At 36.6% G+C, this 14,214-nt stretch overlaps 1 long non-coding RNA gene across 1 annotated transcript in view; it reads right to left on the bottom strand.

Annotated features, from left to right (window-relative positions):
- Positions 1 to 14,214, bottom strand: part of LOC132489365 (uncharacterized) — a 269,560-nt gene that overhangs the window by 55,745 nt on the left and 199,601 nt on the right. The window lies entirely within an intron of this gene.

Genomic DNA, 14,214 nt, shown 5'->3' with positions numbered 1-14,214 from the left:
CTGTTGGTATCTCCAATTTGCAGGGCAGCTGTTTTCCCTTTGTCCCCACCACTTGCAGATGCTGGAAGAGTTGTTGATTTTTCAATCTGTTTAGCATTTTACTTGTTAGGACAGATTAGCAATCTCTAAACTCCTTACATGTGGAACTGGAAACCCTTGTCCTCATCTATACTTCATAGTATGACATTTGCTGACTCTGAATTATTAAAGTTTAGTTGGGAAAAGGAGTGCCCCTCAGCACAGATTGATGAAAAGGGAAAATAATGCAAAGTGATCTGAAGTTTGGATAACCAGAAGATAGAAATTACCAGTAGCTTTTAGAGAGACAATGCTCTGTTTAGACAAGATGATTTTGAGGTGATAATATTCATGTGAAAGTATCTCTTAGGAAGTTGGGAAGATGCATGTGGATGTTTATTCTCAGTATTGCCCTATATGTGATGGTTCAGAACTGGAGATCTATCACATTCTATTTAGAGAGGAGAATGTCAAATATATTTTAAACAGTAATTTGAAAAGAAAAAATAGTCATCCAAATAAAGTAATATTATTTCCTGGTGCATACATTTCTGATCAATTCTTATATATCTGTCTACTTAGTGACTTCTCTATAGTGATTATTAATCCATGGTTAGTCCACCTTGCCTCACAGCAGAGTACCTAATCTACTTGTTACACTGTTCCACTCTTCAGGTGATGTTTTTCAGGCAATGCTAATTAATATTTATATGTTTCTAAGCAAAATAAATTTAAGCAGTAAGTCTGCTTTTAACAAAACAATATCATATTCCAAAACTAAAAGTAAATGACCTTTGGATTATTTGTACTCATATGTTCTCCCATTGGCATGGAAACAGGAGAGTAGCTTTATGAACTGTGTATAAGGGAGAGGAAGGATTACAGAAACTGGAATTAGTAATAAGGACAGTCAAAACAAATGAGGAAAGATGCACAGACAGAAAATAAACAGAAAATAAGACCATTTTAATTAGTTAAGACAAGGACTTTACTTCTAAGCTTTACTTTATCAGATATTTTCCTTCAGCCTCCTAGAACAACACTCTTGCCCTGTGGACACACTTTCAGGAAGCAGAGCAGTGAGGAGAGGTTAACTACAGATTTTTACTTAGTAAAGTTTTCTCTTCAGCTACATCATTAAAATTGACAGAGACAACGCCAGAATTTTAGATGGGTGCCAAATGGGGCTCATGAATAAAAATAAGGAAAGATCAATTATAAATAGTTGCTTGATAGGAAAAAAAGAGAATCTCAGGAATGGAGGAGACTATTTCCATGTCCAGATAGTTCAGTGCTAACTCAGCACCCAATTTATAAATTGAATTCTAACCTGAGTATACATTTAGTGAAGCATTGCAGGTTTATAAATAATTCTTGTGACCTGCAGAAATTTGATTCATGGCATCCTAATTGAGCAGGGTGAAATGTATAGAACCTTGTGTGTATGAAAGAGTGTTACATGTACATGGGTGTTTGTCCATTGCACCATTATTTCTCTCAGCTCCCTACTCAAACTCTCATCCCTGCCTTCTGGATAAATCCTGAACACTTGCCAAGCAGGAAGGACTCTCCAGAATTTTGCCCTAAAATGCATTTCCTCTTTGCCTCTTTATCTTCCATTTACAAATTTTCAGCTCTAGCCAAAATCAACTACTCAAGCCTCTTGCTTTTCAACCTCTTATTATTTGTGCAAGTAGTAGTCCCAGCTGCAATATTCACTACTTTGGGCTCATCTATGGTCTCCACTTCTTCCACAAAGCCTTTCCTGATTCTCCTGTTGGCATAATATTTTCCTCCTCTGAAAGCACTTATTGAATATACAAGTTTTTCGGCATACATCTCCCACGTCTCTTAACACAAGTTAATTTTGTGTATTTGGTATAAAGTGTCCATCAAACTATATCATTGTGTCTCCCATGACAAGTACTCATTACAGGGCATCCTACTTAGACCCTCACGCTCTGAAAAAGTGTCTAACTTGGGCATAGGTTAGTGATGCCTCCTACTCTCAAGTTTGATTTTTGCAATGTGCAGTCCCAGGGGCAATATCTTCTTTATGCCAGGCACTGTTTTTGAATGTGAGTTTATTATTTCTAACCTTCACCCTCCTAAGAGGTGGGTGGTCTTCGTCAGGAAACTTAGAATTCAAATAAGTTACTCAAGGTCATGAAGCTTATAAATGTCTGAGCCAGGTCTCTATCCCAGCCCCACCAGCCTCTATATCTTACTTGACTTTTACTGTGCCCTGATATTTTTCCTATATTTTTCTTATTTGATCATTTATCTTTAAAAAACAGAATAATTTCTTCATACAGAATGTGTGTCTGAGTGTACATTTTCTTTTAAGTACAGAAGCCCAAATTCTCCCTCTGCTCAGCCCATGTCCCAACTTTTTCCCTAACACCCCCCCAACCCCACCCCCCCACACACATTCACTTACTCTGTCTCTGTCTCTCTGATGTACATGTCTGTTTGGCATGTGGTGGAGGTTTCTGTGTACTTAATAAAAATTCTGGAATTCCTGCCTGGTTACTCTAAGAACTTCACAGGTAAAACAGTAGGATCCCTGACAGTAGTTGGGTGCAATATTTTCCACCATAGCCCCCTAAACTAAGACCATTGAGACCCCAAAGCCACTGGTCAAAGGACTCTCACCTCTAAGATTTATACCAAGGGAAGGAACTCACTCTAAGAGGTGACAGCTTTTTGTACACAAACTTACTCCAAAGATGTTTTTGTGTCAAAAAGGAGTGATAAATGTTTACCAAATCCCTGCATTTATCCCTCAGATTATTCTCTGACCCAAATTTTAGGAATTTGTATCATGACAGTGTGAAAAAACATTAAAATAAACATACACACAGTTTCACCTCTATTCCCTTGCTCAGGAAAAGAGTGTTATATAAAAGAAATTATTCAGAATACAGCTTTTCCTTAGTTTGCATCCCAGTTCTACTGCTTACTTACTGTCTGGCCTTGCCTCAAAGTTATTATCTATAAAATGTGGATGATATCACTACTTATTTAGGGTTATTGTGATTGGATTAAAACAAGAAGAATGCATGTCTCAGAATAAGTACCCAAAATGTTAGCTATTACTATTATTATTGGTTTCTAAAAATTTATGGTGATTATTGACTCCTGATTAGAAGAAGAAAAGAGTTGAAAGAAGCTAATAGAGGCTAAATTGAGTTATATTACTTATGTTGGGATAAGATTCATAAAACATAAAATTCCCCATTTTAACCATTTTGAAATGTTCAATTTAATGGCTTTTAGTGTACCTATAATATTGTACAACCATCACAGTTATCTAATTCCAGAAGATTTTCATCATCCCAAAATGAAAACCATACTTATTAAGCAGTCAGTTCCAATTCTTCCCCAAACCCTCAACTTGGGGCAACCACTGGTTTTGCTTTCTGTCTCTATAGATATACCTAATTCTGTATATATTGTTTAACTGGAATCATAAAATATGTAGCCTTTTTGGTCTGGCTTCTTTCAGTTAGCATGTTTTTAAGGTTTGATCCTGTCGTAGCATGTATTCTTTTTTCATGGCTTCATTCCCTTTTATGGCTGAATAATATTCCATTGTATAGACACATGATATTTTGTTTACCCATTAATCAGTTGATGGACATTGGGTTGTTTCCACCCAAATGTCAGCACTGTCTGAAAAATATTAACTAATAGTGGGGTGGTGGAACAAGTGAATTATGTTTTGGCTATTGTGTTTTTCCATCCTCTCACTTTCAACCTATTTGTGTCTTTAGATCTAATGTGAGTCTGTTATAAACACTATATAGTTGGATCATTGTTTTTTATTCATTCTTCTGTGGAGTAGGTGATTGTAACAGCTAAGTTAAACACTACAAAGCTCTCTTACCGAAACAGAGCTATTCTTTCTTCACTGAGCATTCCCCTGGTTGTGGTATGTTTTGATTAGATTTCAGAGACCTAACCATTGCTTTTGTAGAAGGAGAGTTTGGAGTTCCCTACTCCATTTTTGCTGATGTCATTCAATCAATTGATTTGTATTTTAAAAGGATTGTAGAATTTGAAAAGCACAGCTGAAGTGTCAACAGGGAAAGGAGAAGAGAGATTGGAGCATGTGTTCTGGTTCTCCAAGACTACTCCCAGGTTTGATGATTCTCTAGAATAACTGGGTATGTAGTTGTACTCCTGATGATGATCTTTTACACTGAAAATACACAAAATGAAACCAGGAGAAAGAAAAGACACATGAGGCAAAGTCCAGAGGAAACCAGACACAAGCTATAAAGAGTCCTCTTTGAATGGAGTCAAATAGAGTGCACTTAATTCTTCCAGCAACAAATTGCAAAATCAATAGTGACAAGCTCATTAGAAACTCGTTGCCCAGAGTTTTTACTGGGGGTTAGTCATGTAGGCACTCTCTGCCTGACTCAAAAAAATTACAGACTCCCCAAAAGAAATCAGGTGTTTGGTATAAACAACACTGTTTATAGAAAGAGTTTAGGCATAGTGAGCCATTCTTATCAGTGAGGGTGATGGGAACCCTCCTGAAATCCGAGGTCACAGATATCAGCCAACCTTGCAGCTGGTCTTTCCAAGACAGCAGTCTCAGGCCTACTATGCTAACTCCTTGTTACACAAGGCACTTGCCAAGTGGTATTAAACTCTGGTATATAAGTGAGTGAAAAAGATACTTAGGAAGTTTTGTAGTATATTTTGTGATGAAAATTTCCCCCTTTGTCTTCTTTTCTTTATTAGGAGATGCCAATAAAGACTTTCAGCCTCATGGTAACCACAAGCAAAAACCTATAGTAGATACATAAAAGAAAAAGGGAAAGGATTCTAAGCATACCACTACAGAAAATCACAAAGTAAGAGAGCAAAAGAAAAATGGAACAATGGAACAGAAAAACAGAAAACAATTAACATAAGGGCAATAAGTGCTATCAATAATTACTTTCCTATCAATAATTACTTTAAATGTAAATGAACTAAGTTTTCCAATCAAGACAGTGTGGCTGAATGGTTAAAAAGGAAGACCCAACTATATGCTGCCTACAAGAGAGATTTACTACAGATGTAAGGACACACACAAACTGAAGGGATGGAAGAGTTATTCCATGCAAATGGAAACCAAAAGATAGCTGAGTTAGCTATACTTATATCAGACAAAATGGACTTTAAAACAAAGACTGATATAAGAGACAATGAAGGACATTACCTAATGATAAAGGGGTTAATTCAACATGAGGATGTAACATTTGTAAGTAATTATACACCCAACATAGGAGCACCTAATGTGTAAAGCAAATATTAATAGGCCTAAAGGGAGAAACAGACCATAATACAATAATAGTAGGGGATTTTAATACCCCACTTTCATCAATGGATAGATCATCTGGATAGAAAATCAACAAGAAAACTTCAGCATTAAACAACACATTAGACCAGATGGATTTAAAAGATGAATACAGAACATTCCACCCAAAAGCAACAAAATACACATTCTTCTCAAATGCACATAACATTCTTCAGCATAGAACACGTTAGGCCACAAACACGTCTTAATAAATTTAAGAAGATTGAATTCATATCAAACATCTTTTCCAACCACAATGTCATGAAATGAGAAATCAGTTATAAGAGAAAAACTGGAAAATTTACAAATATGTGGAGATTAAACATATTTCTGATCAATGGGTCAAATAAGAATTCAAAAGAGAATCAAAAAATTCTTAAATTAAAATGGAAATACACATACAAAATCTTATGGGATGCAGTAAAAATAGGTCTAAGAGGGAAGTTAATAGCAGTAAATGCTGACCTCAAGAAACAAGAAAAATCTCACATAAACAATGTAACTTAACATTGCAAGGAATTAGAAAAAGGACAAATGCAGCCCAAAGTGAGAAAGTGAGTAAAAGGAAGGAAATAGAGATAAGAGAGGAAATAAATAAGAGACAAAAAGGACAATAGAGAAAAAACTCAATAAAACTAAGAGCTGACTTTTTGAAAACATAAAATTGACAAGCAAGACTCAATTAGAGAAAGAGAAGACTCAAGTAAAATAAAAAATGAATTAGGACTAGGGCCATATCTCTTGCACCCGTGGCTGCCAGCTTCCCTGCACATTTGGCACTGCCAGGGCTCCTGCAATCCAAGTGGTCATACCACCTCTATGCCTGGTCCTCAAAGGGACAGACCCAAGAGCTCCAAGGTAGCCTTAGGATCAGATTCCTGTGGGTGGGCCACACACAGAAGTGGGGATAAAACCAAAGCTGAACCCCAGGGATGGGCTGACTAAGGAAGAAGACTGAAAATCTTTCTATCAGATGTACAAGCTGCAGATTAAATCCCCGCAATCGGCTAGGTAGACCCTGCATCTATGGAATATCTGAGCAGACAATGAGTGTTCCCACAAATGAAAACAGTCTAGCTCTGGCAGCTGTGGACTTTGGGGGCAAGCACATGCAGGAACTGGGCCAGATCAGAGTCTAAGTGTTCCCCACAGGGCACACACCAGGTCCAGAGACAAGCCCAGAGGTAGAGGAGAGCTTCTTGCAGAGGCAGAGGTGGGTTGTGGCTCACAGTTTGTGCAAGGACACTTACAATGGAAACCTCAGGGAAACAAAATTATTACTATTAATTTTATTATGTTTTGATTCATTCTGTTGTTGGTTCTGGCTTTTTTTGTTTGTTTCTTTTTGTTTGTTTGCTTGCTGTTTAGTTTTTTTTGTTTGTTTGTTATTTAGTCTTTTAGGATCTCCATGTTTTATAACATATTTTTTATTTTTATTTTTATATTTCAATTTCTACTTTGCTTCTCTGTTGTCCTGTGTTCTTTCCCTTTTTATTTTATTATTTTTTAAGTCATTTTTATTAGTTCTGCTTCCTTGTTTTATTCTTCAGTTGGCACACTGCATTGGTTTTGTTTTTTGCTTATGTGCTTTTGTTAGTTTTAATCCTAAATGTTTGATTTCGTTTTTGAGTTCTATTTGCTTGATCTCTTGCTTTTTGTTATATTTGGCTGTTTTGTTTCTTTTACATGTGTGTGTTCCCTTGTTTCTGTTTTTGTTTGTTTCATTTTGTTTTTAACATTTTCTCTGGGGTTTTGTCTTTTTTTAATATATTTTCTATTTTAATTTTTTTATATTTCTATTTCTGTGTTGCTTTTCTTTTATTCTGTCTTCTTTGCCCTTTCTCTTTTTTTGTCCTAATCATTTTTGTTGGTTTGTTTTGTTTCTTTGCTTTATTCTTCAGTTGGCACTATGCTATTGGATTTTTTTTAACATCTTTATTGGAGTATAATTGCTTTACAATCTTGTGTTAATTTCTGCTATATAACAAAGTGAATCAGTTATATGTATACATATATCCCCATATCCCCTCCCTCTTGAGCCTCCCTCCCACCCTCGTTATACCACCCTTCTAGGTGGTCACAAAGCACAGAGCTGATCTCCCTGTGCTATGTAGCTGCTTCCCACTAGCTATCTATTTTACATTTACCAGTGTTTATATGTAATGCTACTCTTTCACTTCGTCCCAGCTTACCCTTCCCCCTCCCCATGTGCTCAAGTCCATTCTCTGCTTTGCTTTTGTTTTGTGTTTTTGTCAGCTTTCTTTTTATAATTGTTTAATTTCGTTCTTGGGTTCTGTTGTTTGGTTGTTCTCGTGGTTTTTTATTTATTTGGTTCTGTTTCTGTTTCTTGTGTGTGTGTGTGTGTGTGTGTGTGTGTGTGTTTCCTTCTTTCTGTTTGTTTGATTTTACTTTATACCATTTGTCTGGGGGTTTGTTAGTCTTTTTTTTTAATCACCTTTATTACCAGTATGAGCGACTTGTGGGTTTCTTGGTACCTCCACCAGTAGCCAGGCTTGAGGCTTGGGGATGGGAGCACTGAATCCAGGCTACTGGACCACTAGAGAATTTCTGGCCGCAGAGAAGATTAATCACTGAGAGCTCTCATGGAGACCACTATCTGAATCCAAGATCCAGCTTCACCCAACTGCCAGGATCTCCCAGCACTGGACACCTCACACCAAACAACAAACAAGACAGGAACACAGATCCACCCGTCAGCACACAGACTACCTTTAAGTCATACAAAGCTTACAGACTCCCCAAAACACATCACCTGAAATGGCCCTGCTCATCATAGGGAAAAGATTCAGCCCCACCCATTAGAATGCAGGAATCAGTCCCTCCCATCAGGAAGCCTATGCAAGCCACTGGAACAAACTCACCACTGGGGGCAGAGAAAAGAAGCAAAAGGAACTATGCCCTGCAGCCTGGGGAAAGGCGACCTCAAATACTGTAAATTCGACAAAATGAGAAGTAAGAGAAGTATCTTACAGGCAAAGGAGCAAGATAAAAACCCACAAGACCAAATAAATGAAGAGGAAATAGGCAAACTACCTGAAAAAGAATTCAGAGTAATGATAGTAAAAGTGATTCAAAATCTTGGAAATAGAAGAGAGAAAATACAAGGAACATTTAACAAGGACCTAGAAGAACTAAAGAGCAAACACAGTAATGAACAACACAAAAAGTGAAATTAAAAATACTTTAGAAGGAATCAATAGCAGAATAACTGAGGCAGAAGAACGCATAAGTGAGCTGGAAGATAGAATGGTGAAAATAATTGGCAGGGAGAAAAGTAAAGAAAAATGAATGAAAAGAATGGAGGACAGCCGCCGAGACCTCTGGGAAAATATTAAGCACACCAGTATTCGAATTACAGGCATCCTAGAAGAAAAAGAAGAAAAGAAAGGGTCTGAGAAAATATTTGAAGAGATTATAGTCGAAAACTTCCACAACATGGGAAAGGAAATAGTAAATCAAGTCCAGGAAGTGCAGAGAGTCCCATACAGGATAAACCCAAGGAGAAACACAAAAAGACACATATTAATCAAGCTAACAAAAATTAAATTCAAAAAAAATATTAAAAGCAGCAAGGGAAAAGCAACAAATAAAATACAAGGGAATCCCTGTAAGGTTAACAGCTGATCTTTCAGCAGAAACTCTACAGGTCAGAAGGGAGTGGCAAGATATATTTAAAGTGATGAAAGGGAAAAACCTACAACCAACATTATTCTACCCAGCAAGGATCTCATCCAGATTCGATGGAGAAATCAAAACCTTTACAGACAAGCAAAGCTAAGAGAATTCAGAACCACCAAACCAGCTTTACAACAAATGCTAAAGGAACTTCTCCAGGCAGGAGACACAAAAGAAGAAAAAAATCTACAAAAACAAACCCAAAAGAATTAAGAAAATGGTAACAGGAACATACATATTGATAATTACCTTAAATGTAAATGGATTAAATGTTCCAAACAAAAGACACAGACTGGCTGAATGGATACAAAAACAAGAATAGTATATATGCTCTCTACAGGAGACCAACTTCAGACCTAGGGACACATACAGACTGAAAGTGAAGGGATGGATAAAGATATTCCATGCAAATGGAAATCAAAAGAAAGCTGGAATAACTATATTAGTATCAGATAAAATAAAATTTAAAATAAAGACTGTTACAAGAGATAAGGACACTACATAATGATCAAAGGATCAATCCAAGAAGATATAACAATTATAAATGTTTATGCACCCAATATAGGAGCACCTCAATACATAAGGCAAATACTAGCAGCCATAAAAGGGGAAATCGACAGTAACACAGTCATAGTAGGGGACTTTAAAACCCCACTTACACAAATGGACAGATCATCCAAAATGAAAATAAATAAGGAAACACAAGCTTTAAATGATACATTAAACAAGATGGACTTAATTGATATTTATAGGACATTCCATCCAAAAACAACAGAATACACATTTTTCTCAAGTGCTCATGGAACATTCTCCAGGATAGATCATATCTTGGGTCACAAATCAAGCCTTGGTAAATTTAAGAAAATTGAAATTGTATCAAGTATCTTTTCCGACCACAATGCTATGAGACTAGACATCAATTACAGGAAAAGATCTATAAAAAATACAAACACATGGAGGCTAAACAATACACTACTCAATAATGAAGTGATCACTGAAGAAATCATAGAGGAAATAAAAAAAATAGCTAGAAACAAATGACAATGGAGACACGACGACCCAAAACCTTTGGGACACAGCAAAAGCAGTTCTAAGGGGAAGTTTATAGCAATACAATCCCACCTTAAGAAACAGGAAACATCTCGAGTAAACAACCTGACCGTGTACCTAAAGCAATTAGAGAAAGAAGAACAAAAAAACCCCAAAGGTAGCAGAAGGAAAGAAATCATAAAGATCAGATCAGAAATAAATGAAAAAGAAATGAAGGAAATGATAGCAAAGATCAATAAAACTAAAAGCTGGTTCTTGGAGAAGATAAACAAAATCGACAAACTATTAGCCAGACTCATCAAGAAAAAAAAGGAGAAGACTCAAATCAATACAATTAGAAATGAAAAAGGAGAAGTAACAACTGACACTGCAGAAATACAAAAGATCATGAGAGATTACTACAAGCAACTGTATGCCAATAAAATGGACAACCTGGAAGAAATGGACAAATTCTTAGGAATGCACAACCTGCCAAGACTGAATCAGGAAGAAATAGAAAATATGAATAGACCAATCACAAGCACTGAAATTGAAACTGTGATCAAAAATCTTCCAACAAACAAAAGCCCAGGACCAGATGGCTTCAAAGGTGAATTCTATCAAACATTTAGAGAAGAGATAACACCTATCCTTCTCAAACTCTTCCAAAATATAGCAAAGGGAGGGGCACTCCCAAACTCATTCTACGAGGCCACCATCACCTTGATACCAAAACCAGGCAAGGATGTCACAAAGAAAGAAAAATACAGGCCAATATCACTGATGAACATAGATGCAAAAATCCTCAACAAAATACTAGCAAACAGAATCCAACAGCACATTAAAAGGATCATACACCATGATCAAGTGGGGTTTATTCCAGGAATGCAAAGATTCTTCAATATACGCAAATCAAACAATGTGATACACCATATTAACAAAGTGAAGGAGAAAAACCATATGATCATCTCAATAGATGCAGAGAAAGCTTTCAACAAAATTCAACACCCATTTATGATAAAAACCCTGCAGAAAGTAGGCATAGAGGGAACTTTCCTGAACATAATAAAGGCCATATATGACAAAACCACAGCCAACATCGTCCTCAATGGTGAAAAACTGAAACCATTTCCACTAAGATCAGGAACAAGACAAGGTTGCCCACTCTCACCACTCTTATTCAACCTAGTTTTGGAAGTTCTAGCCACAGCAATCAGAGAAGAAAAGGAAATAAAAGGAATCCAAATCGGAAAAGAAGAAGTAAAGCTGTCACTGTTTGCAGATGACATGATACTATACACAGAGAATCCTAAAGATGCTACCAGAAAACTACTAGAGCTAATCAATGAATTTGGTAAAGTAGCAGGATACAAAATTAATGCACAGAAATCTCTGGCATTCCTGTACACTAATGATGAAAAATCTGAAAATGAAATCAAGAAAACACTCCCATTTACCACTGCAACAAAAAGAATAAAATATCTAGGAATAAACCTACCTAAGGAGACAAAAGACTTGTATGCAGAAAATTATAAGACACTGATGAAAGAAATTAAAGATGATACAAATAGATGGAGAGATATACCATGCTCCTGGATTGGAAGAATCAATATTGTGAAAATGACTCTACTACCCAAAGCAATCTACAGATTCAATGCAATCCCTATCAAACTACCACTGGCATTTTTCACAGAACTAGAACAAAAAATTTCAAAATTTGTTTGGAAAAACAAAAGACCTCGAATAGCCAAAGCAATCTTGAGAACGAAAAACGGAGCTGGAGGAATCAGGCTCCCTGACTTCAGACTATACTACAAAGCTACAGTAATCAAGACAGTGTGGTACTGGCACAAAAACAGAAAGATAGATCAATGGAACAGGATAGAAAGCCCAGAGATAAACCCACGCACATATGGCCAACTTATCTTTGATAAAGGAGGCAGGAATGTACAGTGGAGAAAGGACAGCCTCTTCAATAAGTGGTGCTGGGAAAACTGGACAGGGACATGTAAAAGTATGAGATTAGATCATTCCCTGACACCATACACAAAAATAAGCTCAAAATGGATTAAAGACCTAAATGTAAGGCCAGAAACTATCAAACTCTTAGAGGAAAACATAGGCAGAACACTCTATGACATAAATCACAGCAAGATCCTTTTTGACCCACCTCCTAGAGAAATGGAAATAAAAACAAAGATAAACAAATGGGACCTAATGAAACTTCAAAGCTTTTGCACAGCAAAGGAAACCATAAACAAGACCAAAAGACAATCCTCAGAATGGGAGAAAATATTTGCAAATGAAGCAACTGACAAAGGATTAATCATCAAAATGTATAAACAGCTCATGCAGCTCAATAACAAAAAAACAAACAACCCAATCCAAAAATGGGCAGAAGACTTAAATAGGCATTTCTCCAAAGAAGATATACAGACTGCCAACAAACACATGAAAGAATGCTCAACATCATTAATCATTAGAGAAATGCAAATCAAAACTTCAATGAGATATCATCTCCCACCAGTCAGAATGGCCATCATCAAGAAATCTAGAAACAATAAATGCTGGAGAGGGTGTGGAGAAAAGGGAACATTCTTGCACTGCTGGTGGGAATGTGAATTGGTACAGCCACTATGGAGAACAGTATGGAGGTTCCTTAAAAAACTACAAATAGAACTACCATATGATCCAGCAATCCCACTACTAGGCATATACCCTGAGAAAACCATAATTCAAAAAGAGACATGTACCAAAATGTTCATTGCAGCTCTATTCACAATAGTCCGGAGATGGAAACAACCTAAGTGACCATCATCGGATGAATGGATAAAGAAGATGTGGCACATATATACAATGGAATATTACTCAGCCATAAAAAGAAACGAAACTGAGTTATTTGTAATGAGGTGGATAGACCTAGAGTCTGTCATACAGAGTGAAGTAAGTCAGAAAGAGAAAGACAAATACCGTATGCTAACACATATATATGGAATTAAAAAAAAAGTCATGAAGAACCTAGGGGTAAAACAGGAATAAAGACACAGTCCTACTTGAGAATGGACTTGAGGATATTGGGAGGGGGAAGGGTAAGCTGTGACAAAGCAAAAGAGAGGCATGGACATATATACACTATCAAACGTAAGGTAGATAGATAGTGGGAAGTAGCCGCAGAGCACAGGGAGATCAGCTCGGTGCTTTGTGACCACCTGGAGGGGTGGGATGGGGAGGGTGGGAGGGAGGGAGACGCAGGAGGGAAGGGATGTGGGAACAGATGTATATGTATGACTGATTCACTTTGTTATAAAGCAGAAACTAAGAAAAAAATAAAAAATAAAAAAATAAAGAATAAAAACCTTGAAATAAATTTAACTGGAGGTGAAAGACCTGTACACAGAAAACTCTAAGACACTGATGAAAATAAATTGAAGAAGTCACAAATAAATGAAAAGATATTATGTGCTCATGGGTTGTAATAATATTTTGTTAAAATGTCCAAACTACACAAAGCAATCTACAGATTTAATGCAATCCCTATCAAAATTCCATTGCCATGTTTCACAGGAATAGAACAAACAATACAAAAGTTTGTATGAATTCACAAAAGATTCTAAATTGCCAAAGCAATGTTAAGAAGATCAAAGCTGGAGGAATAACATGCTCAGATTTCAAACTATATTACAAAGCTATGGTCATCAAAACACTATGGTATTAGCATAAAAACAGGCACAGATAAATGGAACAGAGAGTCCAGAAATAAACGTACACATATATCGTCAGTTAATTTATGACACAGGAGCCAAGAAGTACAATGGGGAAAGGACAGTCTTCTCAATAAATGGTGTTGGGAAAACTGGACAGCCACATACAAAAGAATAAAACTGAAGTAATCTCTCATACTATACACAAAATTAACTCAAAATGGATTAAAGACTGCAAGGTAAGACCTGAAACCATATTGGTCTTGGCAATGGTTTTTTGGATTTGACACCAAAACAGGTGCAAACAGGTGTTGCCAAAAGGCAACAAAGCAAAAATAAACATGTGGGACTATATCACACTAGAAGACTTCTGCACAGCAAAGAAAACCATCAACAAAATGAAAAGGCAACCTA

The sequence above is a fragment of the Mesoplodon densirostris genome, chromosome 4 (assembly GCF_025265405.1).
Source record: "Mesoplodon densirostris isolate mMesDen1 chromosome 4, mMesDen1 primary haplotype, whole genome shotgun sequence".
Taxonomy (NCBI): Eukaryota; Metazoa; Chordata; class Mammalia; order Artiodactyla; family Ziphiidae; genus Mesoplodon; species Mesoplodon densirostris.
This window is presented reverse-complemented; position numbering and strand designations above follow the sequence as displayed.